This window comes from Raphanus sativus, chromosome 9 (genome assembly GCF_000801105.2).
Source record: "Raphanus sativus cultivar WK10039 chromosome 9, ASM80110v3, whole genome shotgun sequence".
Taxonomy (NCBI): Eukaryota; Viridiplantae; Streptophyta; class Magnoliopsida; order Brassicales; family Brassicaceae; genus Raphanus; species Raphanus sativus.
This window is the reverse complement of record NC_079519.1, coordinates 25767499-25784814: the sequence shown is the minus strand read 5'-3', so window position 1 is coordinate 25784814 and position 17316 is coordinate 25767499. Positions and strand designations below refer to the sequence as shown.

The following is a 17316-nucleotide window of genomic DNA, read 5'->3' as shown; positions in this document are numbered from 1 at the left end:
AAATATATAAACAATAGTTTAGTAATTACAAAAAACGTTTTAAAAAATCATATACACATTTTAAAAATCAAAAAACGTTTTAAAAAATCAAAAAACGTTTTAAAACACAAAAACGTTTTGAATTTTAACCAAAACGCAAAATAAATCGAAAAAAAAATAAAACAACAATTTCATAATTACAAAAAAGTTTTAATATATATAAAATAGTTTAATAATTACAAAAATAGTTTTAATATATAAAAAATAGTTTAATAAGTACAAAAATAGTTTTAATATATAAAAAAAAGTTTTAAAAATAAGAAAAACGTTTTAAAAATTCAAAAACGTTTTAAAAATCATATACACATTTTAAAAATAAAAAAAACGTTTTAAAAAAAAACAAAAAACGTTTTAAAAAATCATATACACATTTTTAAAAATCAAAAAACGTTTTAAAAAATCAAAAACGTTTTAAAACATGAAAAACGTTTTGAATTTTACCCAAAACACAAAAGAACTAAAAAAATATATAAAAACAATCCAAACAACAATCCAAACTTGAAAATCCTAAGCTATCCATTCAATCCTAGAATTTCCTTCCTAACAACCTAAATTTCGAGATCTAACATCCAAAGAATCGATCTATGAAGAGAGGAAGAGAAGAGAGATGAACTTACATAATAGGAAGAGAGGAGAGGAGAGGAAGAGAGGGGATTTGCCGCGCAGAGGAAGAGAGGAGAGGAAGGAGGCCGCACAAGAGAGGAGAGGAAGAGAGGAGAGGCAGAGAGAAATGGGGAAGAGAAGAACGTAAAACCTAATTTATGAGACGTCCGACGGACACTGTCCGTCGGAATTTCCTCACAAAATTTAATAAGGTTCCTCGAAATTTCCTCGAAATTTTCTAATCTAATTTTCGCGAAATGTTTGGCGGCTAGGGTTGCCGGTTAATGAAAAATATTCCGAGGAAAGCAGGTTCCTCGAAATTTCCTCACAATATTGTAAGGAAATTTCGAGGAAACAGGGTTTGGGGTTTTGAAAATATCGATTTTTTTCTTCTATGTCATTTCTTATACAAATGTAATTCATACTAATGAGATTTCTTTGTATAGATGATCATAAACAATGAAATAACACAATTACAAAAATAATTGTAAGTATTCCTTTTAACGTTTATTAAAATGTATAAGTGTTTCTCTTATGTTGTGTGGTTTCCGTTCAATCCGCAAAACATTATTTTCAGTTTAAAACCCTAAAGTTTGACTTCATAATTTGCCTAAGACACTTAATGAAGGTTATATACGTGTTATTCAATCCGCAAAACGTTGTTTTCGGTTTAAAACCCCTTATTCCTCGAAATTCCCTCGGAATATTGTGAGGGAATTTCGAGGAAATAGAGTTTGAAAGCTGGTTCCTCGAAATTTCCTCACAATATTGTGAGGAAATTTCGAGGAAACAGGGTTTGGGGTTTTGAAAACATCGATTTTTTTTTCTATGTCATTTCTTATACAAATGTAATTCATACTAATGAGATTTCTTTGTATAGATGATCATAAACAATGAAATAACACAATTACAAAAATAATTGTAAGTATTCCTTTTAACGTTTATTAAAATGTATAAGTGTTTCTCTTATGTTTTGTGGTTTCCGTTCAATCCGCAAAACATTATTTTCGGTTTAAAACCCTAAAGTTTGACTTCATAATCTGCCTAAGACACTTAATAAAGGTTATATACGTGTTATTCAATCCGCAAAACGTTGTTTTCGGTTTAAAACCCCTTATTCCTCGAAATTCCCTCGGAATATTGTGAGGGAATTTCGAGGAAATACCGAAAATCATTTGTTTCGTCGAAATTTCCTCGAAATATTTCGAGGGTATTTCGACGAACAAGGGGTTTTAAATCAAACCCCTCAACCGTGAAGGGACATTCCGAGGAAATTTCGAGGAAACCCTATTGTCCCTCGGTATTCCCTCGAAAAATACCGAGGAAATCTGTCTTCCTCGCAATTTCCTCGAAATTTTTCGAGGAAATGTGTCTTCCTCGCAATTTCCTCGAAATTTTTCGAGGAAATACCGAGGAAACCACATTTCTTGGTTTCCTCGGTATTTCCTCGATTTTTCGTCAGAAAATTCCGAGGAACTCATTTTCCCTCGGTATGTCCCTCAGAATACCGATGTTTTCTTGTAGTGATTACACGTTATGGGTTGCACTTACAAATCTAGTGGGGATGGGTAAGATAGCAGTTGATTGTGAACACTAAACCCAAGTTTGGGGAATGTAAACCCTAATCCATTGGCAACCCACATATGCCAGAAAAATAAACCCACCAGTCGGAAACAGGCAACAGGTATTTACAATATTCATGATCCATATAGAATAGGCAACCAAATATGAGAGTACAGATACATTACTACTATATATAAGGAATAATATACTACGCAAACATAGGTTAGTGCACATAATATGTGAACAATACAGTGATGTTGAGCCCAACTATCTCTACATTACATCACCCATTAATATACATTCTAAATGCGTCAAGTTGGAGTAGTTATCATCCTCTAATGCACTTTTGATCACCTCAATCCAACGGACGTTGAAGTATTTATTAACCTTTTTCCTCCGGTGGGTTCAAAGCTGGTCTCAAACATTCTACATGGAATGCCTAAATCGTCCATGTCAGACCTGCAACAAGAAGGTAGTAGAGTAACACAGTTAGCAAAGAAGAAGCAATTTTATTTCATATCGAAATATATGAAGCGCAGATAGAATAGTCGACACAACCAAATAATCTATTCCACAGTCACTAGAATGGAATAATGGGGTACGCGAGACAAACCACCATTAATCTATTCCACTCAGGATAGAATAGGGAAGTGAGGTAAGCAGACTAACCACAAAATAAAATGATTCATCACCTTAAAAAGTACCATGCCAATCTGAACATAATAGTAAAGCCATGCATTCATATATACTATCAGAGAATTAGTATTGCATGCATAATAATTAAACTATTCCATGGTATACTACATCCGTGGCACAATAATAATTATACTACCATCCGAACAGAAAGTGTAAACATTGAGATCACGCACAAAAAGCAGAGTTGAAATGCATGCCCGTCTAAACACAAAGAGCAAGCCAATAACCATTACTCAAATTAACAATCCAATAACTAAGATGAAAATGATATGCACCAAATACGAAGGGGAAAATCATGTTCTACTATTCTATCTAAAATAGAATAGATCTAATACACTTACAACTATTCCAGTTAGAAGGTAATGGATATTAGAGATATAAACTATGGCATACATAAAGGAAGCATAGTAAGAGATATTACATATAGAAATCACTCAATTCTTATACTACATCATATGGATCTAAGCTATAAACAAAATTCAAATTTTAGTAACCCCCAGAGCACGTGAGAAAAGCAAAACCCTAAATCAAATTGACAAAATCCGAGCGTATGGACCTAATTTAGTACCGGAAACGATGGTATGCAAGTGAAAAAATGGTAGAGATTTGGCGAGTGGAGTATCCTAACACCGCGACAGCAAAACAAAAGAAAATAACCACACGAGTGAAGAAGGTGGACAGAAGGGAAGGAAAACACCGGGAAGTTACCATAGGTAAGAAGATCTGAGTAGATTCGACTTGAAGAAGTTGGAGAGAAAGCGGATTTCACTTTAACGCCTCTGAAACCGTAACACCCTCCGATGTCCAATGATGGCATAGTAGGAGAAATGCAAATGAATGGAATAGGAGTACGACAGAGATGGAAAGCTATCGAAATCCGGGGAAGAAGACGCTGTGGAGGAGGTCGGTGATGGAGACCTTTCGTCTTCGAAAAAGTTATCAAAAAGGCAAAAAAGGAATATGTGAAGATGGTCAAGCCACGAGTTAATTTTGTGAGGTTAATAATTTCTTGTTTTATTTTTGTTCGAGCAGGTTGCGCCAGTTGTTTGGCGGGGCATTACGGTATTATTATGTATAGTTAACGGAGTGTATATGACTGTTAGGTAATATGACTAGTTCGCGAATTACGTTTTTTTCATGGTCATATGGCCTAATTTCCCTTTATATTATATAGCATATGGCACTGTTGCCCCAAAAAAAATAGCATATGGCACTCTCCTGGGCCGAACCACAAACTGATACGACAAAAAAGAATTGCAAGACCAAAGCCACCGAAGAGATAATAACGACTAACCACACGCATGCAAAGAGAAACTTTTAATCACATTTTTCATTTATTTTGCTACCTATAATTATTTCCTTTTTCTTTCTATACTTGTTTTCTTTTCTTTACTTTTTCTAATATTACTTTTCCAAAATAACACCTAAAATGAATAAATGTTTTTATAATAAAACTATTATGTGCTATATATAATTTTGTAATATTACTTAAAATATACTCCCTCCGTTTCAAATTATATGTCGTTCTAGAGGAATTTTTTTGATTCAAAATAAGTGTCGTTTTTGGTTTTCAATGCAAAATTTATTAACAATATTCTTTTTTCTATTTTTCTATTGGTTGATACATGGTTTGGTGTATTGGTAATAATATTTTTATTTTGGAAATATGTAAAATTAAATGTTTTCTTAATCTGTGTGCATAAGGTTAGAACGACATATAATATGAAACGTAGGGAGTAATATTTAATATTTTAATACATATTATATATATTATGCTACATGTTAAATTATTTTCTACGTCTGTAGCTGGTTCGACCTATGGTTGTTTATGGTCTTCTCAAGTTCTGTTTTTGGGTTCATCACGTGCATATCCTATGTCTGTAAAATGATCGTTTGTCTGTTGTCGCTATGGAGTTCAGTTTCAGCTTCCTCGGTTTTATGCACTTCAAGTAAACGAGTGACTGTTTTATTTTTATTTTTTTGCTAAAGGATTTTCAAAACGAGTGACTTGCTCTAAGAATAAATGAAAAATGTATTTGAATAAAAATAGTAACCCATCTTAACTAAAACTGTTATAGCTTTCAGGTAAACCTTTTCTATAAACATGTGATCATCTGGTCTTCAATATTCATGCGTAAGGAAAGATTCGGGTGATTCAAAGCAAATATACCAGGACCTAACATGATTTATGAACACATGGTGGTGTGTAAGTTATTATGTACAGCTATCATTGTTATACAGAATGGCACCACTAGAACCTAATTTTATTCTTCTTATAAATTTGTTCATATATATTGTAATTCAGTTGAGGTATATGATGCATGTGTAATCTTCTTAAAATATTAGGTGGCCACTAGCCATGCCTGTGCATCTGCTTATGTACCCACCACTTTCTCGCATCTCTTTGTAGTCAAAATAGTGTATATTTTGCCCATGTTTGTTAGTCATAAAATCTTATTTCTTGTCCAATTATACATCAAAGAAAAGAAGATACATTTTGGTGGATCTTCTCAATCGAATCTCATATTCACATGATATATTTTTTTGTATTAGGATTGTTTGAGTTTTGAAAGATACAAGCTTCAGAAGTTGTTCAGTCCAAAAATACCCAAATGCTTCAGAACATCGAATTTCAGTTAAAGCTCATGAAAACGACAATGATACAGTAAAATATAACTAAAATGCTCGGTGACTTTGTCAACTTCATCAACCTTTAGACGTGTCTCGTGATACATAAATAACATATGCAAACATTTGCGAAAGTGTTAGTAATGAAACGGTTGCCAAACGGCCAAACCTTATGGCTTTCAGTGCATTCTAGGAACGTAAAGACTACTTCCGTCTTCTTTTTTCTAAATAGTTTTTTCTTTCTTGATTTGCTTCTTCAGCATATTGATATATGGCAAACGTACGTGGGTTGTGTTAACTATAAATTTTTAAAGTTTATTCAATACAATCCTAACTCTTAAACCTGCATCGGTAAAGCCTAGGGGACATATTGTCTGTGGAGACTATATTATACTTCCTCTGTTTTCAATTGTAGGTAGTTTTAGGCAAAAAAATCTGTTTCACAATATAATATAAATAGTTTACATATTTCAATATATTTTTTTTCATTTATTGAATATTGTGTGACCATTAAAATAGTGTTAAGTTTTTTATAATTGGTTAAATTAATTGATTAAATAATATCTTTTTAAAAAGTAACAACTTTCTAAATATTTGCTTTTAAACAAAACTAATTACAATTGGAAACTGAGGGAGTATAGTTTTGCAAAAATTAATGTTCGACCTATTATATATTTGTCGAGCTACTATATATTTTACCCAAAACTAATACTAGTTCCATAAAAAAGCATGTAAAATGAAAACAGGTTTGTTTATATATTTGACGAGCAATATATGATACATTTAGCTGATTTAAATTTCATGTGTTTCGTAACTTGTATAAGTATTGGCTACTGCAGATTCCAAATAACCTCTGCAGATAACTCAGTTTATAACGTAAGATTGAGTTGGTCATCAAGCCGTCTAAATTACTCCAAATAATGTATGTTTAATTGACCTATATAATCATGTTTTCTTACAAGTAACAAGTAACAGCTGTCCTTAGGAAGCTTAGCAACCATCTAAATTAGCCTGTAGAAAAACAAGAAGATGGTATTAGAATTTCTTAAAAAGAAATCATGATCGAAGTCATTGATTTTGATGCTTAAAACAAAGATTCTGAGATTGAAATAGATTGAAGTGACTCGGCTAGAAAAGTTTATAATTTACTGTAGATCTTAGCCTCATTGTAAGTTGGAGCTTCAAAGAGATTGTATCAATGGACCCAAAAGGAGAAAAAATTGTACGCAAAAGCAAATGGAATAATATGTTTGATTTATCTTGTAATAAACTATTGGCTCTTACAGAAAGGGAGGTTTATATATGCTATATAGAGCATCTTGAGAACTTTGATTTTGTGTTGGATTCTTTGATTGTAACCAAAGATGTACACTTTTGTGCCCACTTCTCGCTTTCAACTTTTGCTAAATTATTGGCAAGTTTTCTTTTTATTGTACAATAAAAATTATTTTATTATCATTTCTTTTTATCATGATGACAATTTCACAAAAGAGAAATTCTTGGGTTCACCCCTAGAGTGAACCTTTAGGTTCACCCAACCAATAGAATTTTGTTATTTTATATTCAGTATCTTTTAAAAAAGGAAACAAAATATTGTCAAATTATATTAATATTTTTAAACTAAAAAATAAAAATTAATATTAATTGCAAACAAAAATACATTTTAGAAAAATATATTTTTAATACCGTCATCCAAACACTAAACCCTAAACCCTAAATCCTAAACCCTAAACCCCTGGGTAAACCCTAAACCCTTGGTAAATCCAAAATGCTTGGATAAATTCTAAATCCTACGGTTTATGATTTATTCAAATGTTTAGGGTTTAGTATTTAGGGTTTAGGATTTAGTGTTTTGCTGATTGTGTTAAAAATATATATTTTTTAAAAATCCAAAGATTTAGGATTTATCCAAGGGTTTACCATGGATTTAAGGTTATGATTTACGGTTTAGAGTTTAGGGTTTAGTGTTTTGCTGATGGTATTTTAAATATAAAATATTTTTTAACTACTATTATTTTCTATTTATTTTTTATTTTAAAAACATAATAAAACTTGACAATATTTTGTTTCCTTTTTTTAAAGATACTAAATATGAAATAACGAAATCCTATTGGTTGGGTTCACTCTAGGGGTGAACCCAAGTATTTCTCTTCACAAAACGCATATATTTTTCTCAAAGGTTTATGTGAGAAGAATAATCATAATATTCTTTTGTCCATTTGCTCTCCAACTTTCAATGGACTAGCTTTTCTTCTTATCCTTTGTTTCCGCACTCCCAAGTGCCTTTATTTCTTCCATCCCATCATTTGAATCTGAAATCAATTTTAATTTACTAGTTATTTATGAACTGTTGGTACATATGACATGATTTCTTTTAGTCTGGCACTTTGCGTTTCGAATCATTAATATACAAACCACACGTAATTAGGTCAAAATGATATGTCTAAAGACGTAGTTTAGTTTGAAAATGGTGATTTACTCTAACAAGTCAAACCACACATGTGTTACAAGAACTATATATGGGTCAAACATCTGTTCGAAACAAACAAATGTCAGTATGTTACCATCTGGTATGAATGTAGAGTCATTAGTCTTTTGATTGAATGATTGGGTTATACATAGAGAGCTTTAGAAACTTGATCAAAGCCCACATACTGAGCTTCGCTGAGGAGGTTTGGACTTCGTATAACTGTATAAGGTACCCACATACATAATCGGTCGACCATCCATGGCTTGAGAAAAATTGTACATATTATTTGGGCCACTAGGCCATAATTCCATGTAGACGGGACTCTTGCGCATATAAGTTGGGATGGGCATAATTACTTGTTACTTCCTTATATTCGATACTTGATCAGTATATGACATGTACAGACAAGCACTTAGTCTAGCCAAGCTGAGTATCAACTACTCTATCTAAATCAACACGATAATAAAGTAAGTGGCTCTCTTAGTGTTGACACATCCGATTTATAGAGACATGAGAAACTGACATGTTAATAACTGAAAAAACTCCAATATCCAATCAAATCATTTTATTAATACTATATGTTTTGTTATCAACACATAAGCATAGGCATCTCACATCTGTTTAATAAACAAACTTTGAATATCAAAACAGTGTCGGGCATAACCCAAGCCCCATCATCACCAAGTAGTAGGATACTCTTCCGGGAAAAAATTGACCCATAACAATCAAAAGTCTAAGTTCAAAAGAAAAGAAAAAAAAAAAACAATCAAAAGTCTTATCGCCGTTGTCCACGTGACAAGACAGATTAAAGACTAACCGACGATCTTAGTTTGCTGGAATGACGAAGGTGGTGGAGCGTCACAGAACATAACAATTGATTATTCCAGCTTCAACCGGAATCGGCAATGAGATGTCTAAGGTTCTAATATTACTTGGCACAGGCCTCTCTGGCTCTCTCTCACTCTGAATATGGTTGTTTTATTATGCTTCCTGCAGTAGGAATCCTACTATTGAATTCTTTTTTTGTATTGCTTTCGTTGTAATGTAGAAAAAATTTCTTTGAAGTTCTGGCAATAAGATGCAATAGTGGTGTTAGAATCTCTGCTTTGCTATTCAACTGTTTTCTTTTTGTTCACAGCTTCAATTATTAGGATGGTTTAATGGAGCTTTGGATTTCTTCTTGTTAGGAACTAATACTATATAATGTTCAATTTATTTGCATAGAAAATTTGAACGACGTAGCTAACTGTTTCAATTGGTATGTTGTAGAAATTGTATGATGCGCAAGCTGTATGATCTTATTAAATTTTTATTGGTAGAACAATAGTAGTATACAATTTTAAAAATTATCATAAAAGTTAGTATATAATATATTTATTTTCAAATAATATATATTATATTATAATATTAATAATATAATTGTTATTAAAAATAATGAATTTTATTAAATTACAGAAATTTAAATAAATTTTAAATCTGAAATATTATTATTTAAAAAATAAATGTAAAATTTATTTTAAAAATATAAAGTTTATTTTTGGATATAAAAATAATTTTTGATATAATTAAATAAAAAATTGATTATATATAATTTATTTATAAATTATCATTATTTATTTATTGGTAGAATAGTAAATGATTCATATATAAATATTATCATAAAATTAATATATGACATATAATTTATTTATTTCTAAATAGTATAGATATGTTTATTTTATAATATAATATGTATTATGTTATGTTTTTCATTAAAAATAATGAATGATATGTGTAATTATATATATATATATATATATATATATATATATATATATATATATTATACTTTTAAATGTAAAATATTGTTATTTTATAAAAACTAAAATATTTAATAGCAAATTTTATTTTTAAAAATATATATTTATTTTTTGATTGTAAAAATATTTTTTTATATTATTAAATAAAAATAAGTTAATCATATATAATTATTTTTAAGTTTTATATATTTTAACTCCGAGTACTCTACCAAAAGCTCCATATGAAAGTATTTAGCAAATAATATTTGGGAAATTGCCACTAATACCATTTTTATTATACCACTTTTCAATTATACACTAACCAACTATACCACCAATTTTTTAATGGTCAAAATACCATTATACCCTTAGCCTTGAGATTTGGAGAACATAAACATTAAACTTGAGATTTTGAGATTCCGACGATTCTCTCTGGCGAATCAACGATCCTGACGATTTCTCCGGCGAGATTCGACGGCTCCGGCGATTTCTCCGGTTAGATTCGATGATTTCTCCGGCTAGATTGAAGACGCTGACGTCCGACGAGATTTGATGAAAAGTACAAGCTCAAACGAACAGAAGAAGAAGATCCCTCCCCACGAACGCATAAACAAAGGTATAACGGATAGTTTTTCGTCTCTTAGCTTTGTTTCTCAAAATCGATAAGTTTCTGGGGAAGGAGACGTAGTTTTTCTCGATGAAGTTTCGAATCTCAGATTTATAAAACCTTGTAAATTTTTATCAGTGAAGAACGTAGTGCTTATGTATTATCGTTTTTTGATATGTCTTTTGGTGATCCTTCTTGTTTTGAGTTTTTCCTGTGTTGAATTTTTTTTATCCCTTCCTTGATCCCTATATTTCTTATACTCAGGTTATGATGATTGAAGTTTGTTCTGTATGTGGAGAATGGAACCCTTCAGTGGGATTTCATATTTGATATTCAACTGGGATCTTTTCTTAGTATGATTCATGAAGATATCAGCTACAAAGAGCCATATAAAAACTTGTCTTTGATTTTGATCATTTTATATGATGTTATAACAGTTACAATCTCATAGCTTTTGAACCTTTTATTATTTCTTGCATCATTTCATTCTTTTATAATGCTTTACAGAGTTTATAGGTGTATTATGTCACTTAAAATAACAGTTAAATCATATTATAAGTCGTTATAAATTGAGCTAATTACCTTTTGCTCGGGCTTTTTTCGGCTTCAGCATCAACTCCCTTTTGATACATCATTTTATAAAAGCTTGTAAATGTAAGAGTTTATAAAATGTATAAGTGCTTATAAATAATTTTGTAAGTGCTTATAAATAATTTTATAAAACTTTTTAAATAATCTGGAGTTTGAATTTATTTATACAAACTCATTTATAAGAGTACATAATTATGTGCAAGACTATTAAGGATTAATAAGTTATTTATAAAGATTTATAAATTACGTATAATAGTTTAAAATTATTTTATAAGTGTTTCTAAATCATTTATAAATATTTATAAAATGGCTTATAAGTGTAAAATCATTAATAAATGTTTATAAAATCATCATGAAGTGCTATAAGTATCTATAATTTATAAATTAGTTTATAAACCTTAATAAATTAGTCTATAAACCTGTATATATCAGTTTACAAACTTTATAAATAGTTTTATAATCCCTTATAAATTAGTCTATAAACCTTTATAAATTAGCTATAAGTGTTTTTATTAGTTTATAATCATTGTATAAGTCATTTATAGAATTTTATAAACCAGTTTTAAAATTCTTATAAATCAAAAGTCAATTTTTAGAAATTAATGAATTAACTGATAAAACCTTGTCAAGTTAGATAGAATTTCAACCTAAAACCTCATCATGCTTTGTGTTTGATGTTGAGAAGTTTCTTTGTCCTCATGATATTGCTGCTGCAAAAGCTGGAAGTAAACATGAAAACGATTATGTCGATTATTTATTTCTCCAATGAAAGGGGCATTCTCTCACTCATTGTGGTATAACATTATCATGTTTATAAATGTTTATAAAATTTATCGGATTTACAAGGGTTTATAAACATTGCTCTATAACACTTATTTTTCTTTTTTTCTTTATTGGTTGTATCTTTATCTAATTCTCTCAATTTTTCATCCCTCCCTTGTAGCTTCATTTGTTTTAAATTATGTTCACTTAATCCATGTTCGAATGTTGGACGATCACTTTGTGACTGTCTGGTGGTTCTGTTCCAGCTCCATAAATTTTCGCAGGCAATGTCAAGGTTGTGCAAAACTCACTGCTATCTAACTGCAAAACAAAACAACACAAGCAGAGTGTTCATGTATTTTGACAACAGTCTTACGTATGATATAGGATAACAAAATCATGAAACACAGATTTATAAGTGGTTATAATTCGATAACAGAAAGAAGCAAGTCATTCAAATAACAAGTTCAAATCAACTTTATTTGCATTTGGATAACAGAACGAAGCAAATCCTAAAAATCAATGTTCATCATAGAAACTGTTTCTCTTAGATCGAACCATTCGAATGAAAAGTCTAAACCAATAGTCATTGATTTTTTACAGCAGAAAGAACAAAATCAACAAATTACACAGATTAGAAACATACAAGTTGTGAATCTGGAGTTGACATTTTGAAGGAATCACTCGGCGGCGGCGTGAGAGAGAGAATCCGTCGACGGATGAATCTATGAATATTGACGGAGGCTAGGTTAGATCTGTAACGTCTCGACGGAAGCAACGATGAATCTCTTCGACGGAAGCAAGATGAATCTGGACAGAGGCGATGGATATCAACCGAGAACGGAGAGAAGGTCGATGAAGAAAAGGAGGAGATCGATGATTGTTGGAGATAAAGTGAGGATAGTTTAGTCTTTTACCCATTAAAGAATGTGGTAATTTTGAAAATGTCATTTTATTAGTGGTATAGTTGAATTGTGGTATCATCAAAATGGTATTTATAAAATTTCCTCATAATATTTGGAGAGCCATTAACATTTTGTAAATGCTTTTCTAATGCCTCTCTAAATGTTTTCGTGATAAATATTGATTGGATAGTGACGATCATAATGCTTATGCTAATACTCTACCAATCAAGCTCCTAGAAAGGTTGCTACAATTTGATAATTGTTTCTGTTTTCATAGTAAAGGTGCCTCTGGTTCGATCGTATTGAAACAAGAGGTTGTCTGATTTTTGATTTCCTTCTCGTTTCTTTCTTCTCGAAGCTCTCGTTTTCTAACTCTTTTCTCTTCGAAGGACTATCTTAGATGGCAAGCTTCAGTCCCTTCCCTGTCCCCATCACCAATAATTCTGACTTTGACAATCTGTACAGAAACAGCAAGGTCGATCGCACTGTTGAAACCGATCTCGTATCGGGAAACTAGACTTGTGAGAACGTTATGGAAGGATATTACGATAATTTTGAGAATTGCGATCATTTCCTTCCCAATTCCGGCACTAGTAATCGTGATACTTGCAGAGCTGTGTTTGGTGTTTGCTCAGATGTGCCTGAATTTTCTCAGACATTTCTTGACACTATCGGTTAGGGCTCGCGAGGAAGAACTGATGTGTGTGGTCTCGAGGAGCTTCGCCAAATGTGCTTGGAAAAGAAAATTGGGCTTCAGGAACTTTTCTAATATTGCATCGGCCTCATGGATCATGTACAGTGATAATAAATGGAGGGAACACTTCTTTGTCTTTAATCAACCAAGCGTCTGTAGGAAATTTCGATTTCTCGAGTATCTCCGAAGAAAGACAAGATTTGGGTTCACCTCCTATGGTGAACCTTTAAATTCACCACCTCTCTAATAACCAATCAAAATGTCAACTAGATTAATGATAAAATAATTAAAAAAAATAAATAGTAACAATTTTAATAATACTAATTTCACTATCTAATTCCTAGACTCAAACTCTATACCCTAAATCCAAATTTTAAACCCTCAATTCTAAATTATAAACCCAAACTCTATACCCTAAAACCAAATCTCAAATCCTAAACCCAAACCATAAATCATAAACAAAAAATTTAAACTCTAAACTCAAACTTATACCCTAAATCTAAATCCTAGATCCTAAACCTAAACTATAAACCCTAAACCCAAACCTTAGATCCTAAACACAAACCCTAGATCGTAACTAAAACCATGAACTCTAAATCCAAACTTTAATTCTTAACCTTAAATTTCAAAAGAACAACATAAATATTAATTCAAAAATTTAGGGTATAGGGTTTGGGTTTAGTATTTACGTTTAGAGTCTAGGGTTTGGGTTTAGAGTTTCTGTTTTTTGGTTTATGATTTATGGTTTGGGTTTAGGGTTTAAGATTTGGGTTTAGGGTATAGAGTTTGGGTTTATAATTTAGAATTTAGGGTTTAGAATTTGGATTTAGGGTATAGAATTTGAGTCTAGGAATTAGATAGTGAAATTAGCATTATTAAAATTGACACTATTTATTTTTTTAATTATTTTGGTTTTTGAAAATATTATTTAATATTTTTAATCATTAATCTAGTTGGTATTTTGATTGGTTATTGGAGTGGTGGTGAATTTAAAGGTTCACTATAAGGGGTGAACCCAAATCTTGTCCCCCGAAGAATGGACTGAGAACGTTGGTTAGTCCGTTTATCGATCACTTTTGGTTTTGTATTACTCCGGAATAAATAACGATCAGTCATATTCAATAACACAAGGATAAATAAATGTACTTTAATATGCTTAAATTTATGATAAGTTCGTATTAACAATTTACGAAAATTACTATGGAGTAAATACTAGGTGATGATTGTTTGATTTATTTTAGATTTTAGTTTTTGATTTTTTCGGTTTCAGTTTTTAGTTTTACAGTAGATTTTAGTTTTTGAAAAAAAAAACAGGAATGACAATTTTGGTTTCAAAATTTTTTATTTTACTGTAGTTTTAGTTTTTAGAAAAAAATAAATGATGATTTTTTTTAATTAAATTTAATATATTTTATTAATTATTTTGTCTGCAGTTGAGAAAATCAATACAAAATATTAATTTTATTAAAACTATATTTCTGAATTTATTTTTTTCTTTATATTTTTGAATTTCTAAAATTCACTTAAACTTAATTTTTAAAACAAAAATTAAAATTACTAAAATAATATATCATAATTTTGAAATAAAATAACACCAATATACTATTAACAAAACATGAAAACTTACCTAAAAGTAAACTTAAATAATTAATTTAATTTTAATGACAAATTTAAAAGAATGTTCTTAATATAAATTATTTCTGGATTATTATATTTAACAAATTCTTCTTACTAAAAATTATTGGTTTATAGTAGTTACCATTTTTATTAATTGATTCTTATATTAATTCATAAATGTAACAAATATTTTAAATTAGATAAATGAAAAAAACATCGTAAGATGAAAAACCAAGAAAATATGGATCTTTTTATAAGAAAATGATAATTATTTGAAAATTCATATTCCCTAAAATGTAAGAAATCTATTTCTTTAAAAACTTGATTGTTTAAAAATTGGTTTAAAAAAAAAAAATCTAAAAACTATTTTAAAATTCGTAAACAATCAACCTCTTAATCTTCTCACTTGGCATCTATTAATATACTAAACAAGGAATATATCCAAAAACTTATTAAATAAAACATCCTAATTTTCAGGTTAAGTTTTTTTTAAACCATGTCATTTTTAAAATCTCAAAAGGAATCATTTGAATGTAACACTGCAGATGGAGAATTTTTTTTAAAAAGATAACTACTATCAAATATTGCTTGACAGTTTTTTTTTTTAATTTCTTTACAGTTATCTTTTCTTCATGATTTGTATAAAGAAAAATTAACATTAAGCAATTTTTTTACAATTTTTTGGTTTAAGATTTTTTAAAAAGATAATTACGATTAAATATTTTTTACATTTGTTTTTTTCTTTATGATTTTAGAGAAGGAAAATTAGTGTTAAATATTTTACAAATTGATTATAGTTTAAATTTCTTTTTTGGGCAAATAAATTTCTATTAATTAATTATTTCCAGTTAATTTAACTATTTCTAAAAGTTGGCATTTTCAAAATTCGTTTATTTTCAATATCACTGATATTTTTACAATTTTTCTTGTTAATTAAATCATTATTAGAAAATACATATTTAATTAACATATTATATTTAATTATTATAATGGTATATTTGAAATTGTGATATATGTTAAATTATCTCATAATTAAAAATAATTATACTAAGATAATAAAATTAACTTTGGTTAAAAACTAATTACATAGTAATTTTCCATTTAAAAAATAATTATAATAATTATATATTTAAAATATATTATATATAAATTTTAAAAATATATAGTAATAAAAGATTTTTTAACAAATCATCATTAATATATAAATATATTATATTTTTATTATATATTTACTTTTTTCTTTTTTTCTTCGTATAATATAAAAAAGGAAAAGTACTATGTAATCATTTATTTTTTATAGTTATAATAATTCTTTTAGTTTATAATATATATATATATATATTGACACAATTTTAATTAAGTAGGCTTTAATATAAGGTTCATTATCAACAAAAAAAAAAGGAAAATTTCGTATTTGTTAATTAAATAATTTATAATATTAAATTATTTTTAAAAGGAAAATTACTATAGAACCATTTATTTTAGATAATTATATTAAAAGTTAATACAATTTTAAACACATGTCACAATCTTAAAATTATAGTTGTCATGTGTCGCGATCGTGTTAATTAGTAACTTTGAAGAACCAAGCTTTATATAATAAAATATTTTTCTTACTAAAATTTATTTGTTTCTAATAGTTACCATTTTTATTAATTTATTCAGATATTAATGCATAAATGTAACAAATATTTTAAACTGGATAAAATGAAAAAAAACATTGTAGGATGAACAACCAAGAAAATATGGATTTTTGTTTTTTTTTTAATAAGAAAATGATAGTTATTTGAAAAAAATCAGATTCCCTAAAATGTAAGAAATCTATTTCTTTAAAAAGTTGATTATCTAAAATTTTTTTTTTAAAACCAAAAATCTAAAAACTATTTTAAAATTTGTAAACGATCAACCTCTTAATTTTCTCACTTGGGCATCTATTAATATACTAAACAAGGAATATATCCAAAAACTTATTAAATAAAACATCCTAATTTTCAGGTTAAGGTTTTTTTTAAACCATGTCATTTTTAACATCTCAAAAGGAATCATTTGAATGTAATACTGCAGATGGAGAATTTTATTTTATAGACAGAGTTTGATATAACAGATTTTAAATCCTAGCACTAAAATTTGTAACTAAAGGTTTGTATCCAAATCATTTATACTTGATCTTTTTATTATTTATTTTTCGGGAGTCCCTTTATTTTTCATGTAGCTAGAAATCATTTCTAGAGATGTGCATTATTTATTTTTGTTTATAGTAATAAGGACGAAAAAAAAATCTAAAACAACACATCCTTGAATTTTCGGTTTAATCTGACTACTAAAACAAAAATTCAACTTTATCAAAAAGGAAAAAAAAGATT

General features: G+C 28.9%; 1 long non-coding RNA gene across 1 annotated transcript; it reads right to left on the bottom strand.

The window, feature by feature from the left end:
- Window positions 1-6437: 6437 nt before the first annotated feature.
- LOC130499569 (uncharacterized) lies at window positions 6438-6782 on the bottom strand. The gene is made up of 2 exons (XR_008938444.1): window positions 6679-6782; window positions 6438-6540 (listed from the first exon to the last, which is right to left on the bottom strand). It is a non-coding gene; the product is annotated as an uncharacterized LOC130499569 (long non-coding RNA).
- Window positions 6783-17316: the final 10534 nt, after the last annotated feature.